This window comes from Chrysochloris asiatica, unplaced genomic scaffold, assembly GCF_000296735.1.
Source record: "Chrysochloris asiatica unplaced genomic scaffold, ChrAsi1.0 scaffold00028, whole genome shotgun sequence".
In the NCBI taxonomy this organism is placed as follows: domain Eukaryota; kingdom Metazoa; phylum Chordata; class Mammalia; order Afrosoricida; family Chrysochloridae; genus Chrysochloris; species Chrysochloris asiatica.
In genome coordinates, this window is record NW_006408546.1 from 4,920,476 (window position 1) to 4,933,158 (window position 12,683).

At 39.3% G+C, this 12,683-nt stretch overlaps 1 protein-coding gene across 1 annotated transcript in view; it reads right to left on the bottom strand.

Annotated features, from left to right (window-relative positions):
• The window catches only part of MRPL3 (mitochondrial ribosomal protein L3), a 66,357-nt gene that overhangs the window by 36,533 nt on the left and 17,141 nt on the right, over nucleotides 1-12,683 (bottom strand). The window lies entirely within an intron of this gene.

The window sequence follows — 12,683 nt, forward strand, 5'->3', positions numbered from 1 at the left end:
GCTTGAACCTCTGAAGTTCTCTGTCAATGTATGCTTTTTAGCCATTTTCTGTATTACCTTTACTCACATGGGATATCAAAAATATTGTCTGATGATTTCCTAATTCCATTAGGTCACCTCTCTTTGGAATGGGCACAAATATGGATCTCTTCTAACCAATAATGTGAAGTAAACATCCTGTTTTTAAAATACCATATCATAACATTGGCTACTCTTGGGAGAATTTTTTCTTTGGCCATTCTTGGGAGAAGGTTTACTGGCACCTTCTGAGTTTTGAAACTGATTTTCTCTTACTTAAAAAGAGAGAGAGCAAGTATGTACACCAATAAAACACATGCCAGGTAAATTACAGAAGATAATTTAGCTCATTGTAAGACTAAATGATTATAAGATGAAAGTGGTATTCTGAAAGTGCTAATTATCTGTCGACTAATTACAGATTGTTTTTCAATCTAGCTCTAAAATACATCATGTTGTTACACTGTGTACAATGGGAACCTCTTCAATAAATAACCTTTAAACAAAAGGATAAAACACAAATGACATGACAAATTATTGGCTTAATTCAAATCACAGAGAATAGAGTGCACCTGTTGATCCATGGGTGGTACAGGTATCTATTCTATTGCCTCTGTCAGTTGCCACCCAACTGGAGACCAAAAACAAAACAAAAGAAATGTACTAGTCTATACTTAGCATATCCAGGCACATTTCAAATGCAAGGTTTCCACAGGTCACAAAAAAAACAACAGCTTCCTTTTATTAAAAGTGATAGCATACAAAGCACAATGGCTCATCTCCCTCACCCTTTTTCCACTGCTGTTTTTAGAAATAATACCAGGTTAAAAAAATAAAATAAAGGAAAATTCACATCAGAAAGAACAGTGTCAGATATCAAATTTAGTGTGACACATGCAGAAGCCATCTATTGGGTTGCTACAAGTCGGACCCAATTAGACGGCACTTAACAACAATAACATAAAAAAACTATAAAAATAAAAAAACACTTTTTATTGGAAGCATTTAAAGTTGTTAAACCAAAAATGTATCAGAAATTCAGAGGTACCATTTAAATTTAGGAGGCTTGATTGCCCTTGTTTTCTGGGTCCATTTATCCTTAATACACTTCATATTCATTAAGGACAGGGACTGAGCCTTATTCAGCCCTAACACGCAAACTACAGAAGTCAGAAAGAAATTTGTTCCTGGTTATAGTTGTGATGTGAGAACAAAGATGATTTGTTTTCTTTACTGTGACTTATAGTTTCCTGGACACTCTTTACCTTCTTACAATTTTTTAAAAGGAGGTATTAAGTGGGTGTGCGGGGGAGTGGAAGTTTTTGGGAAGTATGAACAATGAGAAACTTACAAAAGGGAATGTATAATGCAATACTTCCCACTGCATTCAATAAACCTCTAGAGATTTCTACTTGGTGTGTCTTCCTCCAATCCTGATGTTTCTTTAGAGAACCCAGCTTCTCGGATTATTTTTTCAGCAGATAGGTTGAATAAGTATGGTAAAAGAATACAACCCTGTTGCACACCTTTCTTAATTTTAAACCATTCAGTGTTCCCATGAACTGCTCGAACCCTCTTGGTCCAGGTACAGATTCCTCATGAGCACAATTAAGTGTTCAGGAATACTCATACTTCGCAATGTTGTCCATAGCTTGTCATGATCCACACAATCAAAAGCTTTTGTATAGTCAATAAAGCACAGGTAAACATCTTTCTGGTATTCTCTGCTTTCAGCCAAGATCCATCGGACATCAGCATTGATAAGCTACTTACTGATTTTCAAACATCAAATGTAATTCATTCCATAGTACACAACCATATATGTAGTCATTTCTATTACATAAAGGGAGCATTTGCTAGCTCTCCTAAATAAACCCAAACAACACATCTGCTGTCTGGAGTGTAGTCTGCTCTTCTCAAAATGCAAATTATAAATTCTGTAATATCATAATGGTTTTCAGACTATCTTCAGTCTTCTTCAATGGATCACAAAGCCATGCCACCAGGAGCTGCGAATTACTGTCATGTGGGCTTACAAATGGATTATTTTTTTGAAGCAAATTTTTAGAATGGAAAGAAATCTTAGAAATCAAGTAAGTCCCATACTCTCAGGTTAAAGACAATGAAATCTATATTCAGAGAAGTTGCCACTTGTTGTTGCTAAGTGCCCTTGAGTCAGTTCCAATTCATAGCAACCCTGTAATACAGTCTCTGAGGAGCAGCTGGTGAGTCTGAACTGCCAACCTTGTGGTTCAAACTGATCTTGAGGTACAGGGGTTATCCTATGGTACCACAGCAGGGCTCTGTAGATCAAGGGTGAAAAACCTTTCTTTCTGACAAAATTTAACATTATTCGTGAGACATACAAAATTATCAACTTAAAAATCAGCCTGCTATATTTGGCCAAACATTTAATTAACACACAGCGTTGCTATGGTTTGGAACCAACTCGAAGGCAATTAACAACAAACAACATGATAGCTGGTGTCCTGGTGTGGTGCTGTGGGTTAATACGCTGGACTGCAAAGTTGGTGTGAACTGCAAGGTCTATGGTTCAAGTTCACCAATCGCTTCTTGGAAACCCTATACAGGCTCGTTATGAGTTGGAACTGACTTGAAAGCACTTAACAACAACAACAATGCCATGGCTGGAACTGTGGTTGTCTTGGCAGGGCCAGAACAAATGATCCCGTGGGTCTTTGCTGTAGATGGTTTCTGAGGAGCGGCTGCTGGGTTTGAACCATCAACCTTGTGGTTAGCCGGCCAGTGCTTATCCTATAGTGCCAGGATCTTGGTTGATACTGGTGGTTAAGTGCTGCTGAACTGGTTCCAACTCATAGTGATCCTATATAGGGTTTCCAAGGAGCAGCTGGTGAGTTTGAACCAGGAACCTTTTGGTTCAAACTGACCTTGCTAGATTGCTTTTTATTAGCCCTTGATTTTGCAGACCTGAGGTTTAAAAAAAGGAGCTCTGTTAGCACTGTAAATTATGTGCTGGGCTGCTAAACTCAAGATCAGCAGTTCAAACCCACCACCCACTCAGAGGAAGAAAGATAAAGTTGTCTTTCTGTAAACATTTACAGTATCATAAACTTTACGCTTTCTGCTCCCGTAAAGATTTATAGCCTCGGAAACCCTGTACATGGTCAATGAGTCAGAACCGACTCCACGGCCCTTAACAACAACACTATAAAAAAAACTTAAAGCAACAAAAACAAAATATAACCCTAACCCCAAACCTCAACTCAGTCTTACCTGTAAACAGACATTCACTTTGACCAAAGAGATTTTTTTTACAGAAGTTATTTCCCTCTTTACTCACTCATTTTGAAAACAGTTTCACTAATGTGCTTAAAATTTCACTTCCTTGAATAACTAGTAAATAAGTGAAATAAAATTGCAAACGCATAGGGATAGACAATAACTGTATACAGAAGGCAGCACACTCCCTTGCATACACCCACAAATCAGAACTAGCCAGGAAAAAGATTTGCTGAAGGTCAGCAGGCATTTTCTCTGAGAAGTGGGCAGGAATACCCAAACAGCACAGAGTCCCTGATCTTTTAAGAGTCCATTTAGCTTTTGAATCACTTTTAAGGCTGGTGGACAACACTTGTTTACATTTTGATATTTGAACGACAGAGCCTGGAGGAGTGGAACCCTAGTAAATACAAGAAGGTCTTCATTCACTCATCTCAGCACCTGCGTCTTCCCATTCACTTCTATTACCAGACACAATACAGGTACTTCTCAATCTAGGAGGGGGTTCCATTCTAAGGACTTCATCATAAGTTGATTCTGACAAAAGTAAAATACCTCTCCCTGCCCATTATTGCCTTTTATCCATATCTTTATAAATCTGACCTTATTTGTCTTTGGGGGGTGGAAACAATAAACATCTATAAGTAAACATCTGAGAATGCTAACAACAGCAAATTTCGTGCTACAACTCTGTAAGCAGTTCATACTACTAATGACAAGAACATATTACTGCCCCTCTCCCCAACAACAACAACAAAATAATGGATGTTCAGTAAGTGTGATTGCAGTTTGCCGTAATCTAAATATGCTGGGAACTGGGAATTACCTGTATTATCAAGATAAGTGTCTAATTTTCTATTCTGAGGCTAAATGATGATGAGAATTTAAAGGGCACTGTGGATGACTTTAAGACAGTAAGATATATATATGCCTGAACTTGTCACTGGTAAAATAATATGGTTTGTTTGAATTAACACAGACCTGTAAACTAGTTTTTTAGATTATGCTTCTTCTAAAAAACAGAAAAAAAAATTTTAAGTAGTGGAATGAGGTGTCTTCTGACTTCAATCTGGGCTTCCACATTTAAATGAAATGAATGAATAACTTCAGGTATGACACTATCATGAATTCACAGTTCAGTGAGAGAGCTGGCAGGAAAACATCCTTGTGTGCCCACTGTATGGACATATCAGCTGTCTGTGGGAACCTAGTTCCTTGAGGCAGAGACCTAACATTTCTCCCTAAACACATTGGACAGATACATTTTTACAGTGTTTTCTCTTTTTTTTTCTACTTTCCTTTCTCTTTTAAATTAAAAATTTTAACGAGCACTGCCAGGATTCAACAGAGAAAACAAAACAGGTTAAACATCCTATGCTGAGAATGGAACCAAGTTATGCCTCACCTTAGAGCAGTAAGGTTTTGTTATATCTAGGAGAAAACTATAAAAGAAAAAACTACTTGAACTTATACATCATCTATAGCTATTTCCTCCTCAATCTGAAATAGAAAGGAAAAATGTTAGCGCCCAAGACACAGTCTATTATTAGAAATTACACTGGAATATAATTATCATTGGGAGCATGGTAACTCTGTCTGATAAGCACTGGACTAAAAACCACAAGGTTGGTGGTTTGAGCCCACCAGCTTCTCTGTCAGAGAAAGATGAGGCTTTCTGCTCTCACAAAGACAATCCTATGCAGTGTTGCTGTGAGCCGGAACTGATTGAAGGCAGCTTTTATCAGTTTAATGACAACAATAATCATCATTACAAAATAAGCATATAAACGTCAAGGATGCGAGATGGTAAGGAAGGGAAAGACTTCACTATATATGCTAGTTCTTTAATTTTATTTAGAGTGAATTATATAAATTAATACAAACTATCATATTTCAAAGTTGTTTAAGATCTATTAATAGCAAAATGAAACTGTGAAAAAGTATTCTGCCAAGAATGGTTTTTTACATGTAAGATGCAAGCATTTGTTCGCATACAATCTAAACGAATTTGCATTCAAATATCCTTTAAATATAAAAATTATTTCTGATGTAAAAGAAAAATGAATTCTGGTAAATTTGTACCTCACACCTCAAAGCAGACACTGGTAAATTAATCTATTTATATAGAGAATTATAGTCCAAATTCAGATAAACACAATCAATGCATATTTCAGTATAAACATATTTCCTATTGCAATGATTGAAAAAGAGCATTTTAAAGTTCTCAGGAAATATTTACTAGGTTGCTACTAATTACTTAAAAAAAAAAAAAAGTCTCTTCAACCTTAACATAGATTCTATTAATCTATTAATACTATATTTTCTTACATTGTTGTTACTGTTCTTGTTAAGAGCTGTCAAATCAATTCCAACTCAGAGTGACCTAAGGTTTCTGAGGAGTAGCTGTTGAGTTTGAACCACTATTCTTGTGGCTCAAACTGAGAGTGCAGTCCAATGCTTATCCTATAGCTCCACACCAGGACTCTGAATTTTCTTAAACTAGACAGTATATTTTTTAAAATTTTCATTTTCTTATGTGTTGCTGTTAGAGAACACAGTGGCTCCATATAATAAAACCTGGACTGTGCAGCACAAGGTCCACAGTTCAAGCCCCTGGACTGTTGCAGCACAAGGTCCTACTCTGTGGGAGAAAGATGAGGCTCTCTGCTTCCCAAAATATTTAAAGCCTCGGAAACCCTAAACAGGGTCGCTATGAGTCAGAACTCACTTAACAACACTTAACACCAACAATAAATAATGTTAAGTGCCATCAAGCTGATTCTGACTCACAGTGATCCTGTACAGGGTTTCCAAGAAGTAGCTGGTAGGTTTGAACCGCTGACCATGTAGTTAGCAGTGCATTGCCTATCCTACATCAGGGCTCCTCTTTTTGTGTATGTGTGTGTGAATTATGTGTTAGTTTACATGGGAAAACATTATTGATTATCCTTACATTATTCCTACTGTATTTCATTTCACTGCAATGATTACAATCCCCTCCATGCATCATCAAACAACCAAAGGGTATACCCCACATGCCTGCCCCCCAGATGCCAGCACACATCTCCCTCCTGGAGTCCAGTGTCCCCAGCTGCTCCTGTCCACATTATCATCTCTGCCTCCATCCCTGGTATCACTACCTCCCCTGACAGGGTCCCTCACTTTGCTTTTCTCCCTCCCTTGATGGTTCTAGGGATCTCTGCTCCTGGACTGCAAAAATCAGCCACTCCCCTCCTTTTGTTACCAATTTACATTTACCTTTCCAACACTCACTGTCAGACCTGATAGTAATCATTCCCTATTGTACCACAGGAGTCCTTTCCCCATCTCCTTTTATCAACCCCATCCAGACAGGTTGGAAACAACTCAGAGGTGATTCTACCTTTCTCCGTACCCTCTGGAACTAGGTTCCCTATTGAAACATTGTAAGTCAGTCACTTCTTGCTTTTGTAGTCCCCTCATTTTGGGTAGCCAATGTCTAAGTTCCCCATCCCTCTCAACTCTGTGTACCAAGGGGGTAGGAATGATCCTCACTGTAGAGATCTGTCCGCTCCTTTGTCATATTGTATCCACAAGCATAGGTCAAGTTCATCCAACTGTAGTGGGTTACCCTCCCCCCCCCTTTTTATTTTCCTCTTATTTCCTCCTCTAGTCATGTTCTGATCATCCAGCCATTGATGCCACGTCAAATGGGTACTACCTGCAAGTGTGGGTGTTCTTGTACATCTCTCCTCACTTCATATCAGCTGGACGCTTCACACTCCGCTCTAGTCCTCTGGAGCCATATCCCTGCTCTTGGGTCCAGGAGTTTCCAGGTCTTGTCATACTGCTGGTTAGCCAGGTCTAAATCCAGGTTAACAAGAGTCTATTGAATGTGGCTGGACTTAGCTCACAACTTCATTGCTGTTTTGCCCCCACTTCCCCTATTGATGACCAACGTGGTCAGCAGCAACACCACGTGCCTGCTAGTGTATTCCATTTGAGTTTCAGTCTTGGAAGGGGATTTGCCTTGAGGGGACTAGACCACTTGACTTGGTGGCTTCCAAGGTAACAACTTGCTTGCTCTTGTAGTAGTCAATTGGACTGCTGTTTTTGTTTTTCCTGCTGGTCTTTCTTTCAAGAAGTACCTTCTGTTCTTCTAGCTGCTCCAGGCTGGTCTGCTTGTCCTTTTAAGTGGAAATTTCCCACCTCCAAAGATTCTGCATGTGGATCAGGATTCCACCTAAATTCTTGTGTAATACAAAGACACTGCAGGGAGCCTTCTTCACTGGGCAAGTTCTAGCCCTATTTTAGGTATTCCGATCAGTTATAGGCTGAAGGCGAACTTACAAGTTTTCTAAGTGATGTTTCTGGCTATTCCTCTCTCTCCCCTTCAAGTGTCTAGTTTATAACAGTATTCAAAAAACAGGCAAGCATCTTAACATCAATTCCCCACTCAAACCAGGCTCAAACCCCGAGCCCTGTTGTTCCACAGTTGTACTTACATCGCTATTTACCTCTGTCCTATTTACAGGGCTCCTCTTATATGTATGTTACTGCTAAGTGCTGTTGAGTCCATTATGACCCATAGCAACCCTATATAGGGTTTCCAAGGAATAGCTAGTGTACTTGAACCACCGACCTTAAAGTTCAAACGGACTTTGAAATCAGATGCATTAACCCACAGCGCTATACCAGAAACCCCTTATATGTATGTTGTTGTTAGGTGCCATTGAATTGGCACTGACTCATAGCGACCCTATGCACAGTAGAACGAAACACTGCCTGGTCCTTAGCTAACCTCACAATTGTTGCCACACTTGAGCCCATTTGATGCTGCCACCTTGCCAATCCATCTCACTGGGGTTCGTCCTCTTTGTCTTTGACCCTCCACCTTACCAAACACGGTATCCCTCACCAGTGACTGGTCCCTCCTGACAATATGTCCCAAGTATGAGATACAAAGTTTGGCTATCCTGGCCCCAAGGAGCACTCTAGCTATACTTCTTCCAACACAGATCTGTTTGTTCTTTTGGCAGCCCATGGCACTCTAAATATTCTCCTACAACACCATAACTCAAAAGCATCAATTCTTTTACGGTCTTCCTTATTCACTGACCAGCTTTCGCATGCATATGAGATTATTAAAAATACCATGGCTTATGTCAGGCGCACCTTAGTCCTCAAGCTGACATCTTTGATCTTCAACACTTTAAGTTTTATTAAAAGCTGCTCTTCAACTTTTTAAAAAAAGGCAAATTTGGCTAATGCAATACATAGTTTGATTTCTTGGCTGCTGCTTCCATGAGTGTTGACGGTTGATCCAAGAAAAATAAAGTCTTTGACAACTTCAGTCTTTCCTCCATTGATAAGAATGTTGTTTATTGGTCCAGTGGTGAGGATTTTTGTTTTCTTTACATCGAGATTCAATCCATACTGAAGGCTGTGCTCTTTGACCTTTATCAGTAAATGTTGAAGTCCTCTTCACTTTCAGCAAGCAATGTTGTATCATCTACAGATCACAGGTTGTTAATGAGTCTTCCTCCAATCCTGATGCCACATTTTCTTCATTTAACCCCACTACTCAGATTATTTGCTCCTCCTTATTATACTATACATATATGGGATATGTGCTTCCCTATTATATGTATAGTTATCTCTAAAATACGTCTAATCTAGTAATTAAAATTGAAGTTATAGGGTACAAAAGTTGGAAATACTCAAAACTTAAGTTGCTGCTGTTGTTAAGTGCTGTTGAGTCAGTTTCAACTCATAGTGACCCTTACAGGGTTTCCAAGGAGCAGCTGGTGGGTTTGAACCACCGATCTTGTGGTTTGCAGTACAATGCTGCATCCTACAGTGCCACATATTAACAATTACAATTATTACAATAGGAAAAAAATGGAGAATTTAGAGATGAGACCTTTTTTTAATGGAAATGGGATGATGAAGCAATTTATTAGAGACCAGTCTTCAGTTTTATGATAACCAAAGGTGAGTAAAATTTGACAATGTTATTTGATAGAGGATTAATTAAACTTGCTTTAGCATAAATGCTGACGTTGGAATGTCAGTGGCGTTAAGGAAAGGAAGGCACTAGAATTCTGTGCTGGGTAAAGGAGTGGGGAACAAAAAGCTGTTGGAATCTGGTGAGCTCTTGACTAGTCTCTAGTCAGTGGGAATCCCTGGATAAGCAGCAGCAGCATAACCTGGGAACTTGTTTACCTAATTCAAATTCTCAGGCACTGCTGCGGTGATAACAAGGTCAGAGATTCAAAGCCACAAGCCGCTCCTTGGAAAACCTATATAGGTCGCTTTGAGTCGGAAAAGTCTCAATGGCAGTGACAGTACAGGGTAAGTATCAACTGAAACGTCAGTGGTTCAAACCCACCAGTTGCTCCTTGGAAAACCTACACAGAGTTGCTATGAATCTAAGACTATTCAATGACACTTCACAACAAGCCTAAGAACTAGGAAGCCAGTGGCACAGTGGTTAAGAGCTCAGCTGCTAACCAAAAGGTCTGTGCTTTGAACCCATTATCCATCTGCTCTGCAGGAGAAAGATGTGTCCGTCTGCTTCTGTAAACATTGATAGAAACTCTGAGGCAGTTACGCCCTGTCCGATAGGTTCACTATGAGTCTGAATCGACTCAGCACAGAACATCATCAACTCCAGATCTGCTGATTCAGACATTCTATTATTGGATTATTGTTGTTACGTGCCATCAAGTTAGTTCTGACCCATAGTGATCCTGTATAAAAGGATTCCGAGTCTGAACTGCCAACCTTACAGTTCAAACCGACTTTGCATTCCTGCACATTCCCCCACAGAGCCACACCAGGACTCTATTCCATGGGTTGGGCAGAGCAATCTGTGTTTGCAAGCCCTCCAGGAGATTCTGAAACACAGTCACATGTGAAGACTACTACTCCTGCCTCTCATCACCCCAGTTAATCAGATCACGGCACAATTGTTTTCTTTCTAGTTTTTGTACCTGTAACAGGATTAATAATGAAGAAGATGGAGCCCAGATGTTTCAAATTTTAAAACAGGGCCTGAAAATAAAGGACAAGGTTCTGAGAGGACTTACAGTTAGTAAGGAAAAGGATACTGGCTTTGAAAGACCTAAACTCCAACTAAGGAGAGCTGCCTCAAAAAGGAGAAGCATCAAAGAAAGGAGATATGTAGAACTGGAAAAGGAAAAACAAGCAAATGCATTTTCACAGCCAGGGAAGGCGATGAGAGAAAGAGCCAGCAGCCAACCAGGACTGCATGTATCTAAGGATCCAATGCTGCATTCAGAATATTCAAAACGACTCCACAGGAGACGAACCAAGAATCCTATAAATTTACAAGCACATAAAGACATCTTGAGGCCTTAATAACATGCCAACTACAAGATTAAGTTGAAGACTTGTAGTGAAAGGTCAAATAAAGTCCAATTTGTTCCGCTCTCTGATAATAGCATGTAAAGATAAGCAAGCAGAGTACAGTGCACACGTGTGGTAACAGACTGCTCTACAGGGAAGACAAGCTGAATATTGTGCTGCAGACCTCACAATCACAGGGATCTTCCTAATGGCTGTCTTTCCTTCTCCAGCACTAAATATCACTACTTTAATCCCAGCTAGTTATTCTCCTAGCTCTTACTAGCTGAGTCCTGAGTCTGGCACATGGCTTTACACAACCTTCTTTTCTAGGAAACACTATCTTTACAAAAAAAAAAAGGCAGAACATTCTCTTTTCATTTTAAATTTATAAGCAGAAGACTGAAAATTTAAAATAACTTTTAAGATGCCAAAGAAACCCAACAGTAGCATACAAAATGAAAGCATTCATGGAACACAGGCATTTAAAAAGCTAGGCTCTAATTCAAGCTAGGAGTCCTGTATAGTGCTGGAGGATAATCACTGGACAGCTAGCCACAGGCTCAATGTTTCAAGCCCACCAGCTGCTACTAGATAGGGTTGCTAGGAGTCAGAACTGACTCAATGGGACTTAACAAAAACAATCCAAGCGAGTCACAGATCTTGTCACAAGGGCATTTGCTACAAAGTCCTCTGGATTCTCCTAATATCTCATACAGCCTATAAAGCATGCAGTGGAATTCATAATGACCGTGAGGTACATTCTACATAATAATAATTCAGGCATTATAAAGTGAAATGATCTGATTCACAACAAATACACCTTCGCAACTAACCCAAGCAAAGCTGTACACCTCCAAAATTTTGACTTTGACCAAAGAAGACAGAACAAAAGCTACCAAGACGTTATGATGTTAGGTACCCCAATAATTACAGTCCTGGTGTGTCTAATGCGCTAGACCGCAAAGCCGTTTGAACTGCAAGGTCGGTGGTTCAAGCTCACTAGCTGCTCCTCTGAAACCCTATACAGGGTTGCTATGGGTCTGAACTGACTCGACGGCACTTCACAACAACAACAATAATTAGGGACAAATTCCCAACAACTATGAAGCACACACAAAAAAAAGGGGGGGTGGGGGAGGGAACTGGTTCATACTCTAATTCCAATCTACCACACTCCATTTTAAAAAGGCAAAGGCATATAACAGCTGCTTGCAATGCCCCATGTTTGAAACTAGGCGTTAATAGTGTGGAACTGGGGCAGTGTTAAGCGAACTGAAAATGGTACTCATCTGATTCCCCCAGAGAAAAGCTGCTCTGGCTTAGTACCATGATCATGAGACTCCCCAGAGCACCTGAGAGCCACAGTGCACTTGCAAAAGGGTTCCTCATCAGAATATCCATGGAACAAGGTCATGTCACCCCAAAGATAAAACTGAGGCACAGAAAGAACTGAAATGATCATCTCAACTGAGAAAATGAGAAACAGGATGGATAAAAGCTGATATCTGAAGTTTTATTTAGCCTAGGTTATGTGGATTCCAAAAACTTATATTCAACAATTTCTACATAAACTTGTGTGTGGAGTTGGATGAAATAACCTCAACTAATTTTTGTAAAATTGCTTCGCATAAAATCTCAATGTTTTCTGGAGATCGTATAATGGGTACTGAATTATCCTAAACCATGTGATACAGAGATTAAAAGATGAAAAAACTGTGTTACCAAAATACCAGGCCATCTAAATATGATTCAAAATTAACATTTCTTGCTAGTAACAAAAAATATTTCTACCAAACTGAACACTTATTTAGGTATAAATATGTGTGTGTGTGTGTGTATGTGTGTGTGTGTATGCATAGATATATTCTGTGTTTACAGAAGAAGTCTCAATCATCTAATACTGAAGTATAATGTCATACTATTGAAGAAGCTATAGTATACAGCTTTAGACAGGCTTTTAACACTAATACAAAATGTTTTGTAGTTATTCCAGAGAAGCTGAAAGGTAACAACCACCTTCACAAATAGCATAAAATATTTTGTAATTTAGTTGT